General features: G+C 42.3%; 1 protein-coding gene across 1 annotated transcript in view; it reads left to right on the forward strand.

Annotated features, from left to right (window-relative positions):
* The first annotated feature begins 208 nt into the window (after window positions 1–208).
* Window positions 209–15438, forward strand: part of DAB1 (DAB adaptor protein 1) — a 1277266-nt gene continuing 1262036 nt past the window's right edge. The window contains exon 1 of the mRNA XM_017877258.1: window positions 209–508. The gene's annotated coding sequence lies outside the window, so the exon portion shown is untranslated. The remainder of the gene's footprint in view (window positions 509–15438) is intronic.

The raw sequence follows: 15438 nt of genomic DNA on the forward strand, positions 1-15438 counted from the left end.
AAGACTGCAGAATGCCTGCAAGTTGTAGACCTCACTGTGACCGTAGCGGAGAAGGGAGTCTGCGAGTGGGTGCTGAGGTCCTTCCCACTCAGAGCTCACATTCAGGCCAGGTCGGTCAGGCCGCGCCACCTTCTCGGGCAACAGCATTCCGCGCTAGGTGGCGAAATGCTGAGGGGCTCCCCTATTCGGGGGAATGCGGTAGTGATGTATAAGGTATGAAAGATGTGGCCTGCAGAGAGCCGGCACTATCTCGACTGCTGCTGCTGCTGCTGCTTCTGCTGTTGCTGCCGCTGCCTCAGCTGCTACCGCCACTACTGCTGCCAGCTGAGCTGCTGGGAGTGAGCATCCCCTCTCCGGGATACCCAGCTCCGGGGCATCTCCCGCGCGCCCTGGCCCCACACGGACCTGCCAGCCCCAGGGAACAAAAGCGGAGCCCGCTCGCCCTCTACTGCAGCCGGAGGATGAGTCGAGAGGGCTGAGCGGAGAGTGTGGTCCTCGGCGACTGGAGGTAGGAAAAGATGTTGCGCCCGCCGCGGCGTGGGAGGCTCGAGGTGGGCGCGCCGGGGTAGGGGCGGCCGCGGGGGCCCATCCGTCCAGTGGGCGCTGCCCGGACCCGGCGAGGTGGTGGTCTGCAACGCTGCGCCCGCACTGCCCACTGTGGGTTGGGCGCCGCGCTCTCGCGGCCGCGAGAGAGCCTCCTGGGTGGGAACTGGAGGCAGCAGGGGAAAAGTCTGGAGCCAGAAGCCAGGCAGCGGCTGCCGCGGCGGCTGCGGAGGGCTGCCCGCTGCACTTGGCGGCGCGCTTCTCACCGCGCAGAGTGGGCAGGCGGCGGCTGCAGTGTGCGCAAAGTTTTGGGTGGCGCGCAAAGGCGCAGGCGAGGGCCGCCGCACGGAGCCGCCCAAGTTGTGGCCGGAGCGCCAGGGCGACCCTCGGGCTCCCCCCACCACGCGGAATCGCCCGAGCCAAGCGGCTCTTGCTCCCTGACACCCCAGCTGAGGCCGAGTTGACGCGCAGCCATTTAACCCTTCCTGTCCCGGGGAAACAACTTCATCCGCGTCGACGACTGGACTCGGGCTAGCTGGGCAGCGTCGAGGCTCCCGGCAGGTTCAGTCCTTCTGTGGTCTTGCGCATTTCCTCGCTCAGTCCGCGTTTTCATTTCTTTTTTGTCCACTTCTGTATCTAGAAACCAGGCAAGCTGGCCAGGGGTCTTACCTGAAAACTATAATTTTAACCCTCGCGCCATCCGGACGCATGCTTTCTTTCTGCCCTCTCAGCTTGGCTCTTTGATGCTGCTTTGAAAAATGAGATGATTAATCAATTAGGTTAGTGGCCAATTAGGCATAACCTTGTAGGAAAATAATTATGCCCGGCTGTCTGGGCTTTCGCTGATGATGAGGTGGGAATCCAGCCCAGGTGAAGGGGCTGTTCCGAAAAGATAGGGCTGATCAGGGAATTCCTGGGAATTTAAGATTAAAAAGATCCAACTATGTGATGGTGGCTGAGGTTGTGGGGGTGCAGTAGGAGTGTGTGTGTGTGTGTGTGTGTGTGTGTGTGTACCAATTTTTGCCGAGAAAATTAACCCTTGGCAGCGCAGTATGGGTGGACTTTGCAGGCAGCCTGTTTCGAACAGCTCAGAAAAGGTGTGTCGCCTTGCTTTCCAAGCCCCCTCCTGTCCTCTCTTTCAGAGGGTCTCTTGCCTGTAAATCGCCTTGCAGTGTTTTTGCTTCTGCTTTGGGAGGCTGTGTTCCAATGAATGCATTTTAGTTTCGTGTCCGAGGAATCGCGTCGCTGCAGACCGAGGTTCCTTACTGTGCCTTCCGAGGATGCACATTTCCCCTGATCATGTTAAATACAGCGGTTATTAAATGGGTGCAAAAGAAAGACAATCTGTTTCCAGGGCTGAGAAGTTCTGCTGCAGAGCGGGGCTTCCTTTTGCTTTTGGAATGACTGGCGGGGTTTGGCACTGCAGTATTACAATACAGCCATATTAAAAAGGTCTTCAGAGCTTGGAGCCCTCCACCACTGCAGCCCCATCTTCCACACACTTCCCTGCCCAAATCCTTCTTGCAGGAAACATGTAGTGAATTTCGTACCTGCACCATGTGCATTTGAACTGCTTCCTGTCTCTATTTTAAGCTTCTTCTATCTGTTTATACATTCGGGTGCCAGATAGTAGATTTCTGTTCAGATTCTGTTCAAATTTCTAGAGGTGTTCCCAGGGCAGAGGGATTTTTGCAACAGGTCCTAGGTCTGCGTTTTCTAATAATAGATCTCCCTGGCATTTAGTGATGTGGGGCCCCAATCTCTCCACAAGTGACCTGACAAGGGTTGAACCAAGAGATCTCTGAAATCCCCTGCAGTGCTGACATTAGCTGGTTCTGAATTTTATGGCTTTTTCTTTTTCTGAGCTGAGCGGAAGGAGTAGCTGAGCAGTACACGCAATGTGACAGCAACAGTGCCACCTCGCTCCTAGTGGAAAGGAATGGGGGCTGGCCAGGGCTTATTGGCAAATAGGGATTTCCCAGCTGGAAGACTGCCTGGTGATATTGGTGTGCGGGGACAACTGGGAGCCACAGGATTCACTCGCCTCCCTCAAAATGAATGGCCACCATTCAGCACTCTCTCTTTGACAAGATTTTTCTTTTCTTGAATCTGGACTCAGCTAGTTGCCTTACAGTGACCACATTTGTGGATCAGATACTTGTGCTAGCAAAAGCCTTGCTCCTTTTAAAAAATGGAATCTTTTGTACATACCGGGAAGGGATGCAGGGTGAGAATATAGGGAAAGAAGAAAAAAGAGAGGGGAAGAGGCAAAGGAAGGAGTGAGTGGGGGGCAGAGCTAAGAGATATAGAGAGACAGATAGCTTAAGTCTTCAAATGCAACCAGACAGTGGGAAAGAGGAAGCAGAGACAGAGAACTAGGTTGGGGGTTGGGGATTGGGGAGGATGGTGGTGAGGAGAAGAAGGGAGAGATGCAGGAAGGGAAGGAAAAGCAGCGAGGGAAATACTAGCCCTAAGAGGGAGCGATCAGAGCCCACATAAAGCAAGACCAGTCTTACCACCTAGCTTAGAAAAAGTGTAAAGGAAAATCTCAAACTGCACAGGACACATTCCAGGTAGACTTACAGCCTGGAACTTCGCTTTGACATAATAAGGCAATTATTTATGAAATACACATTGTACCACAGAAAGTCATGAACTCGGTTTCTCCATTCATCCATGACTAGAGACTCCAGTTGCTGGTGTGGTGTTGGTGCTGGGAGGGGAGCTGTTTGCCTAACAGACATGCTTTGTATAACCTGGAGAGTGTGCTCTTGCTTGGATCAAGTTGGGTACTCCATTTGGACAGACTGGGTTTCTTAACAACTTTGGAGGTGGTGTTTTTTGTTGTTTTTGTTTTGAGACCTGTCTTCCATCGAATGGACAACTTTTACAATCATGTATCATTTATTTATTTATTTATTTAACCTGGGGTGGGGGGGAATGAAAAATGTATGGTAAACACCCTTACATGCCACCCAGAACTAGCAGTGATGACAAAATGATTTCAATTAATTTTCTCCTCTCCAGCCTCCTTGCCCCCCTTCTGGCCCATCCTCAGAGCCTCCCAGCTCATCTCCTGGCCTTCAGTATGGACCCTTCCACAGATGTAACACATCTTTCTAGAATATGGCTTTGATCATGTTACTCCCAGGTCAAAAACATAAAGTGCTCCCTATTGCCCAAGGCATGCTGTTCAAATTCCTGACTATAGACTTCAAGGCCTTTCACTATCTAGCCGTCTTACTCCCTCCTCATGTTCTTGTAACACACACACACACATACTCACACCATACACACACTACCCTCATACCCACACACCTACACACGCACATACACACACACCTTCTCACACAGAATCACACACACCCTCACATACATGCATACACATTACATTCACACCACTCACATACAGTTTCACACATTCATAAATACAAACAGCCCCCACATACACACAGCATCGCACACAGCCATCGCACACAGCCTTGCTATACACTATACAGCAGCATTAGAGCACCCTGCCTTCACACACATATACACAGGCATTACACTCTTACATCGACTCAGCTACCATACACAGCCACACCTACCCACACACAACATCACATGCAGCCTCACACACACTCATGTCTATGCACTTACACACTCATACCACACATCTGTGCACTTACATCTATGCACTTACTCATACCACACATGTGCTTTTCATACCTTTGTAGATGCTACTTTCACTCCCTGTTTGGAGAATGTGTTCCTATTCATTTGTCTTGTAGACTCTCCTCATGCATTGGGATCCATCTTAAAAGTGACTTCCACTCAGAGGTCCCTTTCTCTCAGGAAGCTCATGCTCCCTCAGTACTCTTTAAACGCCCTTCTTGAAGTGCTGTGTTACAAGTCTCCACGTGTTCATCTCTCCCATTAGAGTGAAATTTCCTTCAATGCAGGGACTTACTCATTCCCCTATTCAATCTCAGGATATAACACAGTCCTCTGCACGAAAGCATATGATTGATGTTTAATGACTGCATTCATTTTAAGAGCTTCTAAAAGATGATTAACATCTTTGACACCTTCTAAATTTATTTATTTTCTCTTATTCATTTTTTGGTTAACAATACTGATACAAACTTTTTTTCTTAGAAATTCAAACAATACAGAAGTGTGTAAAATAAAAAGTGACAACCCCTTCCCCCACCTCACCTAAATATCTTCTATGTTTAATATACATTATTAAACGTTGGCATTGCTCCTTTACTTTACACAATATTTTCCTAACTAGATTATATGCAGGAAACTTGCAATATATATTCATGTACATCATCCTCATACCTCATACAATACTGTATATGCAGGACGTGCCCAAAAACTATGGAATAAATGAACAGAGACTTGTTCGGTTTATACTTAAATAACTAGGTAGTTGGGTTTATTTTTAAATCACTAGAACACGAATACTAGTTGGGTTTAAATTTTAAATTACATCAAAAATTGTTTCCTTAATCTTCACAGTAGCCCAGTGTGACTGGTGTTGTGATCTTTATTTTACAGATAAAGCTAGGCTCCAAGAGGTTACATTAAATGGTCAGGTCAGAAAGAAAAACATAGTAGTGTCTAGATGGATTCAAACCCAGATCTCCTTCATTTTGTTGCCTCTGTTTTTTCCACTCTACCCTATTAGTGGTTCTGTGAGCACCTAGAGGCAGGGCATCTAATTCAGCTTCATATGCCCGATATTTGTTCAGAGCTTAAGAGTTGACGGAGCTCTTTAGTCCACATCTTGACAGTTGCCCTTCCAATTAGGTGTCCTTGTCCTTTTGCAGATGAAAAACAGAGGCACATGTGATAAGCTAATGTGATCTGGTCAAGTTCCCAGAGCCAGGAAGAAATGGAAGATGTTGAACTCAGGTCTGTGAGTTCAGGGCTCATTCTGTATCCTTAGACGCAAGAGTTGATCCCAGGAAGGAGCTGGCCACCTTCTGCTTTCACTTTAGTACAGTGGTGAATGGGGCAGATGGAAGCTGCTTCCTGGAGAGGGGTGGGTTTTGCTGACGTGTCTAGGGATGACAGCACTGGCGGCGTCCATGTTCTCTGCGACAGTTTCATTAAGATATACCCTTTTCCCCAATACTGTTCTTCTGCATCTCTTGTTTGAATCAGAACCATGGACAGAGTATGTCTCTTGCTACTTCGGTAAGCAGTTGTGGACATCGTTCCTAGTTCTGTAGGTGTGCTGGAAAACCTGATGGCATGGTTAAAAACATTGGTGTTGGGATAATTTGTCAGTGAGGCAGTGGTTACTGGAGGCCTCCAGAGCTTGACTTTGATAGCATCTGCCTCTGGGTAAGTAGTGGAATTACAACTCTCATTTATTGAGGGCTTGCTGTATGTCAGACACTCGGTTGAGCACACTACCTGTATTCTCCTGTTTCATCCTTCTAACAATCCTAAGAATAGTGTGATGACTCTTAGTTTATTCTCACCTGGAACATGCTTGGCGCAATAAAAATCAGTAAAATATTTGCTGAGTTTTTAATGACTAGAGAAGGAAACCAGGGATTAGAGACATTAAGTAACATGTCCTAGGCACAAGTTAGTACATTGGATATAAACTCAAGTCTTTCTGACTCTAGAGACTGTACTCATTTTGAGTACTTGTGCTTCTTCTAAATTGATAATCCTGACCAAGTGACATAATAGAGCTTGAACTTGCAAAAACTTTTGTCCAACTCTTTTATTTAAGGGAGAGGGATATTTACTATGTGCAAGGTGTTGCTCTAAACACTTCGGATACATTAACTTGTTTCATATTCACATTCCATAAATAAGGAATATGAGGCACAGCTTAAAAGTAGAGCTAGGGTTTGAGCATGAGTAGCCTGTGCCCTCTACTACTTGGTTATATAAGATTCTGGGACCTGTGTAAGATCCTGGAGTTCCTCAACAGTAGAACCATCATCACCATCACCACAGTCATCATTGTCATTGCTGATGCTTTTGTATCTGCTGTTTTTACTGTCTACCTTGTACCTATGGGCACTTTTCATATGTTATTCCATCAATTTTCAAAACAATCCCATATTTCCATGGAAGGGAACTGAGACTCAGTGATGTTAAATGAGTGCTGAGAGTCACAAGGCAAGTGAGAGAAGGACTGGGATTGGGACATTGTGTGTCTGGTCTCAACATCTGTTCTCATTTTCTTTCTTCAGACTCTTTTTTTCACTGATGCTTGTTGCTGCTCTTAAAATTCAGCAAAGCATGGAATGATGAAATTTTTCTGGTGTGTGTGTTTTTTTTCATGGTCAACCCTATGCGCAGAAGGATAATTGTCTAAAAAGACATAGTGTTTGCGTTTCAGGGGCCTGAATTTTTCTTCCATTCTACTATCAGGCATCAGAAGGGCTACCTGATGGTTCTGGGTATCTTTTTCAATTCCCTGGAAATGAGATAATATTACCTGCCTTGTTTTGTAATATGGTGATCAGAATAGTAAAGTTGTGATCCTTGTGATTTGAACCTGCACTTTGAGAGTGAAAGGCACCTTGTGAAAGATAGAAGAGAATGTTTCTCAGATTGAAATAAACTGTCTTGGGCCACTGTGTAACACTAGCTGGTTTGGGCAAGGAGGTGATCATTACTTGGTGACATTTAGGCTCTTTCCTTGTTGGCAATAGTACAAGAATCCTATATAATTAATAGTTCTTCACTTGGGACTAAAGAAAACCCAGCCATATTGCAGAGGACAAGAGAAAGTGACATCAGACAACCTCTCAATTTATTTAGCAAAGCACACATGGCTCCCATCTCAAAGGGGCAGGCGGACTTACATCAGAATGAATACCAAATAAAGAATTCATTTGTATTCATAGGCTTTTAATAAATAAAACAATTTTTTTTTTCGGAAACGAGCTCTGAGCCATAGGTGTTGAGGCTTTTTGTTTACTTAAAATGCAGAATACAGCTTCTTATTTCAAAATGACCATTTTTTTTTTTCTTTTTTGGAAGCTTGAGCTTAGATCTTTGGTGACATTTTTTCTCCAAGCAAATATTTACAGCCAAGTTGGAAAGTGACAGGAAGGAGGGTTTAAAATGAAAATGTTACCAAGCTGAAGTTTACATCTGAGTGCAACACATGGTGTCACCATGGACAAAGTCCTAGGAACTCAAAATATTTGTCAATTTGTAGAATTTGAAGAAACCAAGCTGTTTTCATTTGTTAAGGTTAACTCTAAAAATCACATTTTAGTGCATCATAATGTGACCATTTCCACTTCCTATCTGCTTGGTTTGATTCTGGTCACGCATCATCAGCCATTTACTTATTTATTTATTTATTTATTTTTCTGCTTCTCCATATGAGGGTGAACTGTCTCAGGGTTAATTCCCCGTGTTCATTTCTACTTCCATGCCTTTACTTACGCAGTTTTTCCTGCCTGGCACTTCCTCTGTCTTCAACTCTCCACCAGATCCAATAGTCTCTTAAAGCTGAGGTCAGGTACTATGTCCCATATGAACTCTTCTTAGTTGACTTCACTCAATAGTGACCAGCACTGACATTGGTTGTTTTTGTCACTTCATCAACTTTTTCCAAACTGTATAAATAATACAAAATAATTGTAAAAAATGAAAAAGTATAAAATGATATAAGGGTTAGTAAAAACCACTTTAAATTCTAGTTGTTATCTACAATTTGGCGACCATTCTTTCACTTATCTCTTTAGATATATAACCACTAGCATCTGTAGATGGATATAATTTTATATACTCTGCCTTGTTATGGATATAATTGTACATATTCTGCTTTATTATGTAGATGGTTTACTTTTTATCCTGGATATCTACTTTTTAATACAGCTTTTTTGCTTGTTTACAAACTGGTCTAACAATCCAGATGCCTTCTGTATTTTCTAATTTCCTATAATCATTTGCAAATATGTACATTCACACACACACATACATAGTCAAGAATTTTTGTCATTGGTTTAAATATGATATCACGCATACATTTTTTGCATTTGTCACTTAAAACACTGCGGAAAACTATTCTCCATGTCATCCAGCTCTCCTTGAGTCACAGGGTATAGATATGTTATTATTTTCAATGGTTGTATAGTTTTTGATGGAACGAGTGTACTATGGATTTTTCCATCATTTTCCTACTGATAGGCATTGATTTTGTTCGCTAGTTTTATAAATGATACTAAAATAAGCATCCTTGAACATTTATCATTTTTAATGGATGATTTAACTTTTATGGGTAGATTCCCAAAAGTAATATTTCTGAGTTTGAGTGTATGCACTTTTCAATGTTTTAATAGATGATGCCATATTGTTTTCTAAAGAGAATGTAATAATTCACATTTCCATTAGTGTATATGTAGTAACATCTTCCCCATATCCTTGCCAGCAACATGTATTATCATTCTCTTACTTTTGCTGATTTGATAGGTAAGAAATGATATCTCATCGCTATTTTACTTTGTATTTTCCTGATGTCTGCCAAGAAGGAGCATCTTTTCACATTTGTCATGAAAAGATTTGAATTTGCTTTTAACTGGACAGATAATTAATCATTTTGCCTATTTTTGTTTTAGATGATTCTTTATCTTATTTTGTTCAGGCTTCTTTTAGATTATAGATAGTCATTTTTTTTTCTTTCATCTACATTGTGTATGATTTTCCTTCCCTAGAAGTTTGGTCTAGTGTTATAATGATCTCTTTATTTATGTGTGTTCAAAGTAGACCAGGAGTTACTTGACAGTAGTGATGTGTGTGATTCATCTCCAGGACGTCATATCTAGGGCAAGGCTCAAAGGGGGTTAGGTACATAATAAATAGTTCTAACCCTGACTATCCAAATGTATTTCATTTAACAATGGATTGTAGGAAATGATTTGTGTGTGATATCCAAATGTATTTCATTTAACAATGTATTGTAGGAAATAATTTATGTATGTGGCATCACATGGACTAAAAGGTTTCAAATAAGCAAAGTTTCAAGATGACTAATGTTCTGAAATAATAATAAGTGAATTACATACTTTTCTGTTTTTTAAGAGTATGACTCAAAATATTGTAAACATCAATTATTGTGCTGAGCTATATCAAGAATACTCTTAGGACTATTTAGATACGTGAGATTATTTGCCCCTATATGTATGAGTAGCTCCAGACATATGGATATATGGATTTTAAATTCTCATATATTTATGTATGGATTTAAAATTCTCGTATCTATTTTTTATACTTTTGTCATCTCTCCTCACTGTCAGATTGTGCTATCATGTCTTGGTAATATCAGTTTATCTGCCTTTAAAAATTATCCTGTATGTTGTCAAACTCTCGAACAGCAAAGGAAAAGAAAAGCAGTCCTCTTCTCTTTCTATTCATCTTTGTATTGCCTGTGGACTAATATACCAGGAACCATGTTTATTGGAAATGTGGATATGATAAGAGTCAGCAAGCACCAAGTCTTGGCCTGGGTGCCATTCCTATGAATAAAGTGCATCAGCTTCCAGTGAAAATATAGCTTTGGTTGATTAGGGGTCTTTTTAGTTTTCTTTCTTTGTTTACAACTATATTCTGGGAAAGTGAGGTTGCTGGATAAGTGAAGTGGTTGCATGCCATCTCAATTAATTAGGATATAGGTCCTAATTAATTAACTACATGTAACCAAGATTTTAAATAAAGTGACTTAAGAGTTCATTTATAATGGTACAAATACGTTTCTCAGTCTCATAAAAGTCTGAGTGTTTAGGGAAGAAGTTTAAGCTGTGAAGTTGTGTAAGGTCTAAATTTCTTCCAGCTTCTTTCTCCTGCATCCCTAGGACGTTGCTTTCTATCTTCATGATCCATGATGATGTGTCACCATATCCTTATTCTAACTGGATGGCAGAAAGGAAGAAAAGAAGTCAGGTGAAGGCCTGCCCATTTCTTTTAAGGGTATGATCAGAAGTTGCACCCATAATTTTATTTTATATCCTTATAGGCCAGAACCCAGTCAACTGGCCACTTCTAACAGAAGGGAGACTAAGGAATATTGTATTTATTCTGCATGGCCATGTGCCAGAGTTGAGGTTCTATTTTTGGAATGTGGGAAGAATGGGTATTGGTGGACAGTATGGCAGTACCAGCCACACCTACTCTCATCATTCTGGTGTTCCCTGGGTTTGCTTGTAAGCTGGAGTACAAGGCAGCAGTCGCCTACATCTTTTCTTTTCTTTTGTTTGTTTGTTACTGCCACTCCTACTGTTGTGTGGAGTGCAAAATAGTTATTCAGCAAAGACAACTTTATATTTAATGTTTCTCTTCTTGTTTTAATGATGGGGAAATGTAGGGAAGAGAATTTAGCTTGATAATGACTTGAGGCTCCGGGACTGGAAACCTTTGGGCTTCTTGGCTGATTTTTCTGTAACTTAGTTCATGTGCCGCCTAGTCCTTTGTTGCTCCACTCAGAGTTGGTTATTTTTATTTCTTATTTATTCCTCATTTTCAGCTCTGAGAGGTTCAGGTGTGGAGACCACATGCTTTGGAAACAGGTGTATTTGGACAACTCTGTGAGAGTCAAGGGGGAAAATCAACCCCCTGCAAATAATATAAATGAGCTGAAGGTTTGAGATTATGACCTCTTGCCAAAAGGGTACCCTGGTAATCAACAGATTGCATCTCCTAGCTGAAGTTTCTGCACTGCATGTTCTCCCATTGACTTTCTAATTAACACGAAAGCATCCTTTTCCTTACTCCAGACAGGCTCTGGAATTGGGTTTCCTGTAGCCAAATAGCTGATTCTGACTTGTTCTCTGTTTCCAAAGCACAGTGTGATCATATTCTTTTTAGGAAGCAGGATTTCAAGGGATGAAATTTAAACATGCCCTTTCTTCCTTCAAGTTAAAAACCAAATAGGAGATAAATATTGGAGCTTGATAAACATGAAAATGTGTATCTTATTTCTGTTAAAATTTGATTGGAGAGTTTAGGTTGTGCAGCTATTGCAGGCTTCCTAGGTTGCTCTGAGCTGGATAGCTCCAGGAAAGCAGTGAAGGAAGATCTTCTAAGGTTAGAAGCTCTGAATGACAGAAGAAAAGGAGCTGTTGTATCGTGTCAATTAGGTTCTTAGTTGCAGATGACATCATTTAAGCTGAAAGGGATTTATTAAGGGGTGTTGGGTAGCCTACAGCATTCCATGAGGGTCCTGGAAGCCAAGCTTGAATGTCAGGACAGATGGCCAGTCATATCATGGGATTGCTGGAGTGGACACAACACTGTTACTAGGGACAGCTGGAAGGATTTTTATCTGAACTGCTCCAGAAGTTGCTCTCTATGCATATGGTATATACCTTCTATCTTTTAACATGCCCTTCTAAGCCTCATGTAAGTATATCTGTTTAGTGTCCCCAGAGTTTTATGTAGTCACTTCTGTTTCCCATGCAGAAGTATAAGGAAGCACAAAAATGGGGCTAGGATGATGCTGAGAGACCCTATATCATGTCTGCTATAGCCATACAAATTTGCTCTTTTCCTGATTTCACCTAAAAGATAAATGAATCCCATTTCTTTGAAGAGAGAGGCTGCAAGTACCTCTGCCCTGCTTTTCCTCTCTGGGCACTGGAGCAGAAGTAGGCTGTTAAGCTCCCATTGAATATCACACATTTATTTAAAAACCGTCAGGGGCCACAATGGCAAACAGGATATCCCACACTTCTTAGCATGGCAGAAAAGCCCCTCTTTGGCTCCTACCCAATTTTTTCCCTCTCATTCCTTTCTAGTATTCTTTCTGTTTACTATCTGGTCCTCTCCTCTGGGCTCCATCTAGGACACTGGTGCACTACGCCCCATGCCTGGAGGCCGAGATTCTCCAGCAGAAAGATGCAGTATTTTTGTTTCTTTTTTTTTTTCCTTTTTTTTTTCTCCAAGGAATCAATATTTCAATATGTTGAGCTGTGTGTCCAATGCTATGAAGTTAAAATATTAAATAGCATATTTATGGCATTGTCTTGAAGAGTGTGGTTGTAGAAATATTTCTTCTTTTGTTTTTCTTTTCTTTTGTTTGTTTGTTACCGCCACTTCTTTTTAGGAGCAAATCTCCCCAGGGGTGTATGGTATTTCTTGACTCTTGGAACAGTTGCTACCCCCAAGACTTGCCACGTTGTTCTGCCCTCAGATGGAATTAGGTGAATGCGTGTAGCTGCGTTTTCACTTGTGGTCCTCTCCCCATCCCTTGCGCTTACCCCAGAGTTCTGTGTATTTGCATCCAGAGGCATGGAAACATTCCTTGCATTTGAGAGACAGAGTTATTCCGCATGGAGAGTGGGTGGGTTCATTGCCACACTCTTTTCTCCCAGGGACCCAGGAGACTACGACTTTGTGCATTTGCTGCCCACCTCCCCTTTATTTTTTAAATGCATTAAAAACTGTGCTAGTCTCCTTTGCATGGACTTCAAGCTGCATGAAATGCAATAAATCTCGTTTTAGATTAAAAAAAAATCACCTGGAAGTCACTTGAATATGCTCTTGCTGTCCCATGTCGCTACTCTCTCTACCTGCTGTCCCTTATCCCCCAACTATGAGCAAAGTGCCCTTTGTGCCTTGTGTCATTTGACACATTTACCGTTCATGATGAAAACATTGTTTCCTCTGGGAAGCATTTTTTGTTACTTCCTAGACTGGGTGAGGTGACTTCCCTGGATGTAGCCAAAGCACCCAGCAACCACTTCTGTTTTTAACTTAGCATGTAACATTGAGACCCTTGGTTTATCCTACTGCTTGTTTTACTGTGAGCTTCCTGAGAGCATGGTTTATATCTTTGTATCCCAATAGCTAGCACAATTCCAGGTACTTACTGTTTGTGCAAATGAATAAAATAATGAATTACAGGGTACTGTCCAAGGACATGGACTTTGAAATTAGAACTTGACTTTGCCGCCACATAGTTGTATAGCTTCAGAGAAGTTAAACATAATAGTTCTGTGAAGGCTAAATATAATGAAATAATGCATGTGAAGTGCTTGCCAAAGAACACATAGTAAACAATAAGAGTTGGCTATTATTTTGATTATGATAAGATTATCATGATTACTTCACGTGCTCAATATATGGTAATGATCACCAGTCTACTTTCTGGACTAACATGTAAAGTGGTCATCTACGACATATCTGTTTGCTATTGAACCACACCAAAATATGTTGAAGCCACCAGTGGCTGCGGAAGAGGAATGAAAATAGACAGAAAGGTACAGAAGTCACTATCAGGCAAAATCTGTGATGGAGCATTTCAGTGACAGTGTGAGAGAATGCCTCTTGACACCGGGTTTCAGTAATGGTACTGTCACCAGGATTTTACGAATAATTCTGCCTCCTTTACATACTTTTTTCTTTCCTTTAGAAATATTTTTTTCACTTAAAAAAAGAAAAAGAAAAAAGTGACCCCGAGGTGATACTGAAAACAGTGTCAAAACTTCAGTGAAGGTCAAACATTTGCCAAGGGATTGCCTGGAAGCACACATCCTGCTGTGTTCTCTCTGTGCCTGTGCAATGTTAACACAGTAGGAGCTTCAAGTTGATGTCGAAAACCAGCTTGGAATATGGCAAATGTCTTCTTCGTGCCAACCTCCCAGCATAGTGTCTTACATAGAGTACGTGCATTTTCATCTATGTACGTGCAAAATACCTTCTTTTTCCTTTTCCCTATGGGTCCATACTTATTTCACTACATTCAATTCAGCAAACATTTATTGAACCCCTACTGTGTGCAAGGAACTCTACCGATTCTCTCCTTCTGTGCCTGTTTCTCCTCCTGCATTAACATTACTGCTTTATTAGAAGGAAAGGCTTGTGTTAAAGGCAACATGGGAATAGCTGGCATCTATGGGAACAGCATAAGCATTTTTTATTCTGATTTTGTAGAAATAGTTCTTGTTATTGGGGTCCATATTGAAGTATAGTGGGAAGAGGGAGTATCAGGACCAAGGACCTAGTCCCAATTTGATGTATGATCTTGAGCATGTTGTTTAACTTCTCTGGGTTTTGGTTTCCAGCAGTTATCAAGAATCTTTCAGCCCCAATATATTATGATTCAAAAAACTGCAAAAGCAACATAAAGTTTGGATTTGCTGTGTTAATGTGAAAAGCCTAGTGGATTTGGCATTAGGAGCTTGGTTTGAACTACAGCATTGACATTTGGCCTGTGCGGTATTCGGTTTGAGCTTCAGCCTCCCAGGGCCCTTCTCTATGGAACTGGGACGCTGCCTCTTGCTTTTCCCGCTGCATCAAGTTGTTGTGAAGCTTCAAAGAGACGATGCATGTGAAAGTGAATTATGAGTAACAAAGGACTATTTACGCACACATATAATCTCTTATTTCTGTAAATAATCACCTGATTTCAATATGTTATTCCAATGAGCACTTTTGCATTTGGCCTTCTGGGTTGTTTGAAGGAAACACTGCCTTTCAGTTTTGTTTTGTTTTGTTTTTTGCCCTGAAGCAGTCACAGAGTATCTTAAGTAAGTGGGTGCTGTATCCCCCACGTGTCTTTCCAATCGACACTCTCGTCTTGGGTCCTAGAGCCTGACTGCATGCATAATGTTTTATTGGTTGGCCTGAAAGGAGACCATTTGTTCCCTGCTAAATGAGCTGTTACTGTGTGCCTATGTCCCTCAGCACCTGGGGCTGTATGCATGGGAGAATCCAACCGTGGATCTCAGAAACCTTTTTGGAAGTTTATTGGAAGAAGGGAGAATACATTTCTCTGCAGGTTGTTCCCTCCTTCCTTGGCCTTGGCTCATTAGTCAGAGCAGTACAAGGTGGGAGAAATGGGAGGGGGGAGGAGGGCAGGGCTGTGGGCCAAGGGGTAGGCCCAGGATCCTTGCAGCCTTGCTCTCGTCTTTCTGCTGCCCCTGACCG

The sequence above is a fragment of the Rhinopithecus bieti genome, unplaced genomic scaffold (genome assembly GCF_001698545.2).
Source record: "Rhinopithecus bieti isolate Rb0 unplaced genomic scaffold, ASM169854v2 scaffold_6380, whole genome shotgun sequence".
Lineage (NCBI taxonomy): Eukaryota > Metazoa > Chordata > Mammalia > Primates > Cercopithecidae > Rhinopithecus > Rhinopithecus bieti.